The following is a 12014-nucleotide window of genomic DNA, read 5'->3' as shown; positions in this document are numbered from 1 at the left end:
GGGCTTTCCAATGCTGGATTGCGCAGCCGTGGCCCCACCTAGCAGGAACGCAGCTCTTTCCCTGTGGCTGTGGTGTGGGGGGCAGGGGAGGGGGCACAGCGGATGCTCAAGGCGGGGGGGGGGCTTTCCTTCCCTCTTGGTTTCAGGCACAGTCTTAATGTGCAAATCGTGCCCCTGCTGCACCTCTAGGGCATCGGTTCAAGGCATTTTGCTGCCCGAGGCAGAGCGGAAAACAACATCCATCCCCACCCCTGTCAAGCGGCAGAGTTGTGAATTATGTGCCCAGTTCTGGTCGCCCCACTTCCAGATGGATATGGAAGAGCTGGGAAAGCTTGACAAAAGGGCCACTCAAATGATCCAGGGGGTGATGGAGCGGCTGCCCTGTGAGGAAAGGATGCAGCATTTGGGGGGTTTTTGGTTTAGAGAAGAGGGGAGCAAAGGGGGAGTTTATAAAGTCACGCCTGGCGCGGGGAAAGTGGACAGAGGAACGCTTTTCTCCCTCTCTCAAACTCGTGGACATCCAATGTTGGAAAACTCGGGACAGATACAAGGACATCCTTCGGCAACCCCAGCTGTGGAACTCCCTGCCCCAGGAGACAGTGGCGACTACCATCGTGGCTGGTCTTGAAAGAGGACCGGTCAAATTCATGGAGGGGGAGAGGGCTAGGAGTGGCTCCCAGCCAGGGTGGCTTGCCTCTGCCTCCACCCTCGGAGGCAGCCATGCTTCTGAATCCCAGTTGCCGGAAACCCCAGGAGGGGAGAGTGCCACTCTTGTGCTAGGATCCTGCTCCTGAGTTTCCCAATAGAGGCATCTAGTTAACCACGGTGAGAACAGGATGCCAGAGTGGATGGGCTCCACCTGGCCTGATCCAGCAAGCTCTTATGTTCTTTCCTATTATTATTATTATTATTATTATTATTATTATTATTATTAGGACTCATCAGTTGTTTGCAACTTACATTTAAAAATATAAATATGTCTTTAAAAAAGAGAGAGAAGCCATATACAACATTGACCTTTTTACAATACACGCACTAGCAACAGCTCACAGTAAAACACAATCGTCTCAGCAACTAAGCAACTAAGCGTGCATGCACACGAAAGCTCATACCAAAATATAAACTTAGTTGGTCTTTAAGGTGCTACAGAAGGAATTTTTTTATTTTGCTTCGACTCAGACTAACACGGCTACCTACCTGTAACTAGAACAATCGTCTCAGTCGCTCTAAGGCCTGGAAGGAAAGGCAGGCTTTCCCCTGGTACCAAAAAGTCGTCAGTGGAGGCACCCAGCAGCCCTCACTGAGAGAGCATTTGATAGGTGGGGAGCTACCACCAAAAAGGCCCTGCTCTCTGCTACCATCAACCTCTGAGGAAGGGCTCTGAGGAGGGCCTCAGGTGTAGCCAAAGCTAGCCAGGTGATTGTAGTGCCTGAGGCAGAAAACCTCACAAGCACCTCTCCTTAGGAGGAGGAAATTACAAAGAGAGGGGGGGGGAGGCATCCTTAAACATCAGGAAGAACTTTCTGACAATAAGAGCTGTTCAGCAGTGGGGAGTTGTGGCCTCTCCTTCCTTGGAGGTTTTTAAGCAGAGGTTGGATGGCCATCTCAGGGATGCTTTATCTGAGATGCCTGCATTGCAGGGGGCTGGACTGGATGACCCCCGGGGTCCCTGCCAACTAGGATTCTAACACGAGAGGCGTTGCAAGCCCAGCTCCTGTTTCCCCAAAGCCAATGGCCGCTTTCCAGCATGGGCCCCTTGCCCTGCCCCCCTTGCAGGACCAAAGTCTAGCAGGTTGCCCTCTCTGCTCCCCAAGGCAGCCCCCACCCTGCCTGCCCTCACCTCTGGGCCTGGCAGGCAGAAGGCAAAGGTTTCCTCGGTGGGGGGGGGGAGCCAGGAAGGGCTGGGGCTCGGTGGGCAGCCAGGCACTGCTCCCCACGGGGTCTCGGTGACACGCTGAAAGGGCCCATTGTCGGCTTCCCAGCAGATTTTTCAAATTAGCTTCCCGAATTCCTGCAAAAACTGCTGCTGAGCAAATATTTTCCTTAAGAGCCATGTGGATTTTCCGACCGCAACAGGGAGGGAGATGAAAGCGCTGCTGTTACCCAGTGAAGGGCGGTGGACAAGGAAGGAGGTGGAAGAAGAAGAAAAAGAAGAAGAGGAGGAGGAGGAGGAGGAGGAGGAGGAGGAGGAGGAGGAGGAGGAGGAAGAAGAAGAGGAAGAAGAAGAGGAAGAAGAAGAAGAAGAAGAAGAAGAAGAAGAAGAAGAAGAAGAAGAAGAAGAAGAAGAAGAAGAAGAAGAAGGGATTATTTCTGGACAGGCCTGCACCCTCACATTGCCAGGAGACTTTGCCGGCCAACTTGAGGCTGTGCTAACAACAGCCCTGAAGGGTTGGCAAGGACTCCAGCCAATGGTCAGGGAGGAGGGTCAGATTTGGGAGTCCACCCACAACATCTGGAGAGACTGCTTATCAAAATGCAATTTATATAATGCTCCCAAGAAGTCTGGGTGGTTTACATCATAACAAATCACAACTCCCTCTATATATTTTAAAATAATGCAATTAAAATAAATCCACATTTTAAAACCAGGCGGCACTTCTTTGCCCTCTTGCACGAGAAAATCCGCAGGGAAGGCGCTGGGGGGGGGGGGCAGGTGGCTCGATCTGCAGCACCCCCAAAGGATGAGACTTGTCAGCTTAGAAGGACCCAGAGGCTCAGAGACATGGGGGGGGGGGGCGATAAACCAGCCAGAGAGGGAGGGAAAGAGCCTACACACACACACACACACACACACACACACAATCCCCTGAGAGAGACCCACAGAGCGAAAGACAGGGCAAAAACGGAAGCGGTGGCTACTGGTTCCAGGAGTCTGACTCTGCGCCAGGAAATGGGTTCCTCAACCCCCGAATGAAACCCTAATCCCACTTGGATGTCAGAGCCAAAGGGGGGGGAGCCGAGCGCAGAGGCAGCTAAGGAGATGGAGGCTTTGGAGGAGGAGGAGGAGGAGGCTGGGCTTCCGGAGGCGCCTGCCAAGCCCCACCCGACCAAGGAGCTCTACACTCAGGGCAAGGAGCTGCCAGGCTCAGCCCCAAACGTCTGGCCTGAGACCCTGAGCAGCCCCCGAGCAAAGGGCACCGACAGGCAGCCCCTCTCTGGGGTTCAGCCAGGATTCCTGTCCCAGGAAACGCCGGGGATCGAACCCAAGACCTTCTGCATGCAGGACAGGTGCGCTGCTGCAGAACTACAAGGGTCCTCCCTGGTTTATTCCGTACTGCATCCTAACCCCCTTTTTACACCGGCTGCCATTTATGCTGGGTATTCGCCACCAGGAGGAGCAGTCCTGGTGAAACATAGAACTATCGTTGGAAGGCACACTGGGGTCATCTAGTCCAACCCTCTTGCAATTCAGGAATATTCAGGTGTCCCATACAGGGACCAAATCTGCAACCTTGGCATTATCAGCACGGTGCCCTCGCCAACTGAGCTACATAATTCTCTGTTGCTGCCGCAAACACATTTCCCTCTCAATCAGGGCCCTTCTGCACAACCGGGGGGGGGGGGGGGAGAGAGAGAGAGACTAGCATAATGTATCAAGTTGTCTCTTTTAAAAAAAGATATCTATTACATTTATATACCACCTTTTCTTCCAAGGCGCTCAAAGTGGCATACATGATTCTCCTCGCCCCTTTTCACCCTCACAACAACCCTTCCAGCTCCTAGTTCAGCACTCTAACCACTAGGCCACACTGCCTCTATGGAGCCCACACTTGCGGGCAGGGAAAGTGAGTTTCTCAAGCACAAATGCTGCAACTGCACAGGGACACCCCCCCCCCAGGATATTATGCGGTCGCTGGTTGTGATGGTTACACTCCTCCTCCTCCTCCTCCTCCTCCTCCTCCTCCTCCTCCTCCTCCTCCTCCTCCTCCTCCTCCTCCTCCTCCTCCTCCTCTTCTTCTTCTTCTTCTTCTTCTTCTTCTTCTTCTTCTTCTTCTTCTTCTTCTTCTTCTTCTTCTTCGACACAGCACCCCTCTCACACACCCCAGATGCTTGCCTGAAGCACCTTGTGAACTTTTAACATTTCTTTTTCAAGTAAAACCAAGTGTTTTCTTTCCAGTGTCTTTCCTTGGTGATTGTGCACCCGCCTCTCCCGAAAGGTGTTGCCGTGGTGCGGTTGAATCCGGCCAGCCCCAGTTGCTAAAAAGCAACATCTCTGAAGGACGGAGGTTCTGCAAACCTCTTATTTGCCTTCATTTTATTTTTTGCAAGTCCTTCTGAACACGCCCAGTCTCTGGTCTGTGGCAGGCAGCCGCCTCCCCTCTCTGTCCATTGCAGCCCTCAAGTGAGAAGCGGCTTCGACTTTGAGCAAAACAGGGTCGCTGCAACCTCCTCAACTCCACTTGCCCTCCTCTGTTTTTGGGGCAGGGCAGCAGGCAACAGCCAGAAGTGGCTTTTCCAGCCTAGCCTACCGGTAAATCAGATCCTTATCACCAGCCGGTCTGGCATCTGCACTAATAGCCTGCAGATGATTAACAGCACTTGCAATCAAAGTGGGGGGGGGCAAGGAAACTCGGGCAGCAAGAGGCCAGGGTTTAGCCCTGCTTGCCAGGACTGCAGGCACTCTGGGCGCAAGGGCTGAGTGAGATTTGGTTTTCAACATTGCGATGTATCACCAGCTAAACATCGCAATATACTGACATATCACCATGTTTGAAATAAGGATGGAGCTATGGAGAGGAACTGGCTTCATGGTTTTTCCTGCATCGTGATTTTGACAAAGCATGCACCCCCCCACCCCCATGATTCGCAATATATTGCCTGGTCAGTAATAATAATAAAATTATTTTTATTATTAATACCCCACCCATCTGGCTAGGTTTCCCCAGCCACTCTGGGTGGCTTACACCATATGTAAAACATAGTAAAATATCTGTTAGGGAATTTTATGGGGGGGGCACCCAAACGAGGCTTCATTTGGGAATCAAGATTGGCAGAAATGCCCTCAAGGGGACCCCGTCTGATCCTGCAACACCACTCTAGTATCGCACCAACATGAACCCCTCAATCAAACCCCTCAAGATCAAGCCCTGTGTAATAAAGGCTCCCTTTCCTACCCTTTCTCTGTTGCCTGAGACTCTATGAAACCATATTTCTTTATAAATGAATACCGTGTATCTGTATTTCTAAATGAAACCCCTTTTGCTACTCTGACCAAGGGCTCTCAGGGATGCAGGGAACAGCCATAATCCTTTAAGCAAGAGGTCACGTAGCCAGGGTGGTGCTCCTCTGCATATCCATAATGCATTTAGGTACCATCTCCTGCCATTCCCGATCCTCCGAAGCCAAAGGCAATACACACACCTGGACCCATTGTTTTTCCCTGCCAGGTACTCAAGGATCCCCTCCCAGTTACTTACTGGTACTTGCTTATCAATGTCCGGGGACATCGTGCATTGTTACCTTATGTTAATCCAGTTTACCTCCTGTTTACCTGTATGCTAATGCCCCTTGCACCTTCCCCTTTTCTGACGTTTTACCCTGTCACAAGTGATGTATGCATGATGCTTTCGATGTGCATTATGGGGTGGTGGTGGGAACTTTTAAAAGTTCTTGCAGCCCTGTTCACGGTGTTCAGTCTGGCATTGAACCTGCTGCGCAGTAATAAACCTTGCTGTTTGCTCCGGATCATGGCTGGACTCCTTCCTTTTATACTCCGCAACGACCACAGGCCCTTGCCTGATGAGCTGGGTGGCTGAGCATTCTCGCACCCAGAATTTTGCCCTAACAATATCAAACATTAAAAACTTCCCGATCCAGGGCTGCCTTCATATGTCTTCTAAAATTTATGTAGTTCTTAATCTTGACATCTGAAGGAGGGCATTCCAAGGGAGAGCAATGTGAAACCGTTATCACAATATGCACTTCAAACCGGTTTTGGACGATAGATCACCCAACTCTAAAACACATCATGATTCACGATATATCATTAGGTCGAAAACTATGGAACCAATATCACAACACAGTGGTACCTTGGTACGCGAATAGCTTGGCTTCCAAACAAATCGGCTTCCAAATGCCACAAACTCAAAAACAAGTGTTCCAGTTTGCGAATGTTATTTGTAAGTCCAACGTCCAACGCCGGCTTCCACAGCTTCTGATTGAGTGCAAGAAGCTCCTGCAGCCAATCGGAAGCTGCACCTTGGTTTCCAAACCGTTTCGGAAGTCGAGAGGACTTTTGGAATGGTTTAAGCTCGAGAGCCAAGGTACGACTGTCTGGACTTCAAACCGGTTTTGGATGATACATCACCCAACTCGAACACACATCACGATTCGCGATATATTGTCAGGTCAAAAACTATGGAACCAATATCACAAGACCGGTTTTGGACAATACATCGCCCAGGCCTAAAAAAGGCTCCATTGGGGCTGCAGAACTTTATGCAAGAAGAGGCGCCCTTCTCAGGGCAGGCCTTAGCGTGAAACAACACAAAGCAGTTGCTTCTGTGCCCTGTGCCACATTACAACTTCCCTTCTGCCATCACCGTGTGCTGGGAAAGCAAGCAGAGCCCCAAGGGGGGCAACTGGGGTTGTTGGCTTTCGGCACAAAAGCATCCGAGGCTGGTGGCGTCAAACCTTCTCCCGGCAACTCTCCTCACCACCCCAAATCTCAACCCCAGAATGTTGCTGGAGAGCTTGAGGGCCTCAGCCATTTCCCAGCCCCCCTCCCCAGACCATGTCCTGGAAGCATTTGTGCCGCTTCCTGAGCTGCCCGGGGCTCAGCGGGGTGGGCCTGACCTCCCCACTGCTTGGCTAAGAAGCAGCCGCCAACCAGCTGGAAGCACTTAGCTGCCGAAGCCGCCACCTGATGCCGCGGTGGTGCCCGTTAAGTGCCGGAGGCCCCTCAAGGGTGAGGCCAATTTGAGGAGGACAAGGTGCCCAGCGGGTGCGGCAGCCGGAAATGGGAACCTCTCCGTTCAGAGTGCCAGATGAGACCCAGCGAGGGCCCCGCTTGTGGGCGCCAAGGAGGCAGCTGGCTGGCCCTTGTGGAAGACACTGCTGGGCACCTTTCCCCAACCCAGGCTTGCTCCTTGGGCATTTTGGACTGAAAGTCCCACCAGCCCCAAATAACAGACTGGTGGGAATTGTAGTGCAACAGCTCTGGAAGGCAGAGGAAGGGTGGACTCAGGGAAGGGCTGTGGGGTCTCAGGGAGAATCTTTGTCATCTCTAGGGAGGCCTGGGGGAAACTCCTCTCCGAGTCCCTCCTTCAAATACGGGACAGGGACCAGTTGTAATTTATCCCACCCCCCCAATGCGCTGCTTTTATCCATTTTCTTTGCATCCGCAGGCAGGATCCATCAATATATGAAGCCTACACACACACACACACACACACACACACACACCCTGCAAACAGGAGACCTCAAATAGGACACCAACATCATGGTTATTTATTTTTTGTATGGGCTGGTGGTAAACCACCAAAAAAAAGGGGAGGGGAATGGTGGGGGGGGGGGAAGCAATGCAGTTTGGAAAGAAATGAGGCAGCCTCTTGTTTTTAAGAATGAGCAAAGTATTTTTAAAAGCAATGGTTCAGAACAACATTGGCCAAGGGAACCCAGGCTGCTGCAAGAAGGCTCCGAGGCAGCCAAGGCAGCGTTGCTAAGAGAGGTCTGTCTGGATTGCAGCTGGGTTTGCGATAGCCAGCCTGGCTCTATAAAAGCACAAAGGCAGGAAGTAAATATTTGGAATGACGTGTTTCATTTCCCCCACCCACAAAATTTCCATCCATGCACACACTGGAAACCCCCCAGAAATTTCAGATTTCCAGGTGAGCCCAAAGTCTCCTTCACTTGTTTCCAAGCCCCTTCACTGGAAGTTTATAAATGTGGCCGTCCCCTTCTGGCTATTATCAAGGTCCTTCCTCACTGCCAGTGTGGTGGGGGCCATTTCCAGCAAGACCCCACGCTCCCCCCCCCTGTCAAGCCTCTGCTTAAAGACCTCCAAAGAAGGAGACTCCACCACACTCCTTTGCAGCAAATTCCACTGCCGAACAGCTCTTACTGTCAGGAAGTTCTTCCTAATGTTTAGGTGAAATCTTCTTTCTTGTAGCTTGAATCCATTGCTCCGTGTCCGCTTCTCTGGAGCAGCAGAAAACAACCTTTCTCCCTCCTCTATATGACATCCTTTTATATATTTGAACATGGCTATCATATCACCCCTTAACTTTCTCTTCTCCAGGCTAAACATACCCAGCTCCCTAAGCCGTTCCTCATTAGGTATTGTTTCCAGGCCTTTGACCATTTTGGTTGCCCTCCCTCGTGCTTCGTGCCATTTCAGATGAGACCAGGTGGCTTTTCAACAGAGGTTGGGTGGCCACCCGACAGGAATTCTCTACTTGCCGTTCTTGCATTGCCAGGGGTGGGACTGGATGGCCTTTGGGGTCCCTTCCAACTCTGCAAAGAGTCAAGGCCAGACCAGCGCTGTTCCCTCTTTCCTCCCAACCCCGCTCCAACCCATTCATTGCAAACAGTCCCCTATGGGTGCTGAGGCACCCCCAGAGCAGGATCAAGTCCAGGGTGTGCCATGAGGAAGGGGGCCAGCAAAAGACTGCTGGGGGAGGGGGCTTCCCAAAGGGAATTTGCACAACTTGGCCGTTTGCACCAGCTGTGTTGCAACACACACACACACACACACACCCCTTCAGGAGCAGCCTCCCCACCTGCCCTTGGCCCCTCTTGCTACCACAACCAGCCCCCCCCCCAGCACCTGCTACTAATTAACCAAGAGGAAGGGAAAGTGGCTCCCTGTTTGCTTCTTTCGGGGAGGCAGCGGTCTCTGCTCTCTGCTTGCCCACCAGCCTTTCAAAATCCATTTCAGATGAGATCAGGAGAAAAGCTTGCAGGAGCTTCCAGAGTGGACCCCCGCCCTTGCCGAGAAGCCCCGATGCAGCCCAGGATGGACGTGCCTCCTGCGCTCTGCCTCCCCCAGCCCTGAGAGAGGCTCCTGTGTGTCTGGAGCACAAAGCTCCTCTGGCCTCGGACCCCTCGGCCAGGTCCCGGTCACCGCACATGCCAGGACCCTCTGCTGCTGCCCCACACGGGCCGATGAGCATGGAGGGACAGGGCATGGCGCACTCTGGCACCATACCAGCTGCTTCAGCAGTTTCGCTGACCCCCGGCAGCCGCGGAACACAGAAGCACAAAAGGAAAGGCTTTCAGCCCCCCAGTTTGCTCTGCAAACAGCCCCCCAGAGGACTCAAGGGCCATTCATGCAGTGGGCTTGGCAAGGCGGAGGATGGGGGGGGGCTTTGGAACAGGGCTTGGCAACTGGTGGGGGGGGGGAGGCAGAGAGAGAAAGAGGCGGCAGGGGGGGGGAGAAAGAGAGGGAGAGAGAGGCATTTGTCTTCAGAGCCTGGGCAACCATTCTGCGCACATCCCCAAGCCTCAAGAACCTAGTAAGAGCCTGCTGGATCAGGTCCAGGGCCCGTCTGGTCTGGCATCCTGTTCTCACAGGGGCCAACCAGATGCTGCAGGCGGGATCCCAGCACAAGATCCCTCTTCTCCGCTCCTGCAGTTTCCAGCAACTGGGATTCAGAAGCACTGTGGAGGCAGAGCAGAGCAACAGGCCTAGGCCAACTCGGCCCTCCAAATGTTTTGGGACTACAACTCCCATCATCCCTACCTAACAGGACCAGTGGTCAGGGATGATGGGAGTGGTAGTCCCAAAACATCTGGAGGGCCGAGTTTGCCTAGGCCTGTTCTAAAACCATCCAAGTTGGCAGACCTCCTTGCCTCCTGCGGGGGTGAGTTCCACAGTTTTGCTCTGCGCTGCATCAAGGGCTTTCTTCCTGGAGCTTTGTCATTTGAGGGCTCAGTGTGGGTGCCTCTGCACATTATACGATGCCGATGGAGGGCACCTGGTTGGCAAAGGCTGGGCTAGGCACACCGCCACTGTGCCTCTCGCTAACCCAATGCAAGATGGGAAGGAGTTCTACAGTTTAACCCTCCACTGTGCATAGAAGGACTTTATTTTACCCAGCCGGAATCTCCCCACATTCAGCTTCTTTGAATATCCACTAGAATCATAGAATCATAGAATCAGAGAGTTGGAAGAGACCACAAGGGCCATCCAGTCCAACCCCCTGCCAAGTAGAAAACACCATCAAAGCATTCCTGACAGATGGCTGTCAAGCCTCTGCTTAAAGACCTCCAAAGAAGGAGACTCCACCACACTCCTTGGTAGCAAATTCCACTGCCGAACAGCTCTTACTGTCAGGAAGTTCTTCCTAATGTTTAGGTGGAATCTTCTTTCTTGAAGTTTGAATCCATTGCTCCGTGTCCGCTTCTCTGGAGCAGCAGAAAACCTTTCTCCCTCCTCTACTACTCCATCTACTTTCTCCATGTCATGAATAATTTCACAATCTTCCATCATGTCACCTCTTACTTCCTTTTCCTCCGGCACCTGGGGAGGCGGCGGTGGGGCGATCCACCCACGGGGGCAATGTGGCGATCCGCCCAGGGGGGGCAGCACAGGGAGCTGCCCACGGAGTCCGCCTGGCGGATGCAAGCCCCACACCGCCGTTTTGGGCAGCGCTGGTCCCCGAGTCCCCACATCACTCCCAGGAGAGACGCGTGGCTCAGGCATGCTGCAGGCAAGGGCCCACGCTAAGTGCCGCCCTCCGCAGCGTGCCATCCCCCTCAAGGATGACACCTGGGGCGGACCCTGCAACCCCCTTCCTGACTGCAGGAGTAGCGGCAACAGCTGAGCCAGGGGTTGTGGTTGCCCAGAAACGGGGCAAATTGGTTTCACACCCCCCCCTCAGGGGCTCACTTCTGCTCACTTTGCCTTTCCAACAGAAAGTGTGTGTGTGTGTGTGTGTGTGTGTGTGTGTGTGTGTGTGTGTGTGTTGATCCATATTTTGCATATCACAAGTCCAACCAAGCAGCCAAAAGTCCTCCGAGCGACTCCTCTTGTTTCCAAGAGCTTGAAGGAATGGAATCTGGACGCAGAACAATACGCCTGTTGGATCGTGTTGCTTGCTCAGAAAAGCCCCCCTTGCGCAGAGGAGGCGGAAAGCTGCGCAGGAGAAACAGGGCTCCTCGGCGCTCCCCTCACCCGTGTCCCCCCCCCAAGTCCCTCAGATCCTCTCCCGCTCCCCTCCTTATCAGGCCGGGTCCCGATGATACACGGGGGTCACCTTCTAACCCCGACGCAGCAACGCAGGCCGATAAGAGAGGCGCACAGCAGCCGCCAGCCACATTCCTCCCCCAGCCAAAACAAGCCAGCCAGCCGCCTGGAATCAATTTACTCCCTCGCTCGCTCGCTTGCTCAGGGTTGCTTGCAAGGAGGAAGAAAGGAACAGCAGCCGCCCACCTTGGCAACAGCCACGCAGGCCCTGCCTGATGCAGCCAGGAAGGGGGGGGTCTGGGCGGAGGGGGGCTCTCTCTGCCTCTCTCGCCAACGGAGGTATCCTGAAGCACCCCCAAGAAGCTGCAAGTCCACATTTGCCCAGAGAAAATGGGGGGGGAAGAGGCTGGAGGCGATTCTGACTCTCCACAGGCGACCAGCCATCCCAGAGACTCGTAGAAAGATCACAGAAGGCCGGAGCGTTATTCAAAGTGGGGAGGGGGGAGCCCTGGTTGCTCCTGCCAGCTGCACCCCCACCCCTCCCGAGGGCATCGCGCGGAGGCAGCTTTCATTCATTCGTTCGTTTGTTCTTTCCCAATATTTATACACCACCTAATGGCAAAAGTCCTGTGGGTGGTTCACAAGGAAAAGATCGAAAGCCATAAAATGCTATAGGAAACTATAATCTTGCACAGAATAAAACCCACAAGCAAAGAAGGACGTCAGTACAACAAACACAGAAAGCAATGAGGGGAAATTATGACGGAAAACGCCTTCATCCGGCACCTAAAAGAAGTCATCGCGCAGGTGCTCTGCAGGCATCCCTGGGGGTGCCAACACTGGAAAGGCCCTTCTCTGGAGTAGCCAGCCTCATGTGCATAGCTAT

The 12014-nt window shown here is 53.2% G+C and overlaps 1 protein-coding gene across 1 annotated transcript in view; it reads right to left on the bottom strand.

The window, feature by feature from the left end:
• CORO7 (coronin 7) overlaps positions 1–12014 on the bottom strand; it is an 86436-nt gene that overhangs the window by 47279 nt on the left and 27143 nt on the right. The window lies entirely within an intron of this gene.

This window comes from Zootoca vivipara, chromosome 13 (genome assembly GCF_965207765.1).
Source record: "Zootoca vivipara chromosome 13, rZooViv2.hap1.1, whole genome shotgun sequence".
Lineage (NCBI taxonomy): Eukaryota > Metazoa > Chordata > Lepidosauria > Squamata > Lacertidae > Zootoca > Zootoca vivipara.
The sequence above is the reverse complement of the archived record's forward strand: the minus strand, read 5'-3'. Positions and strand labels throughout refer to the sequence as shown.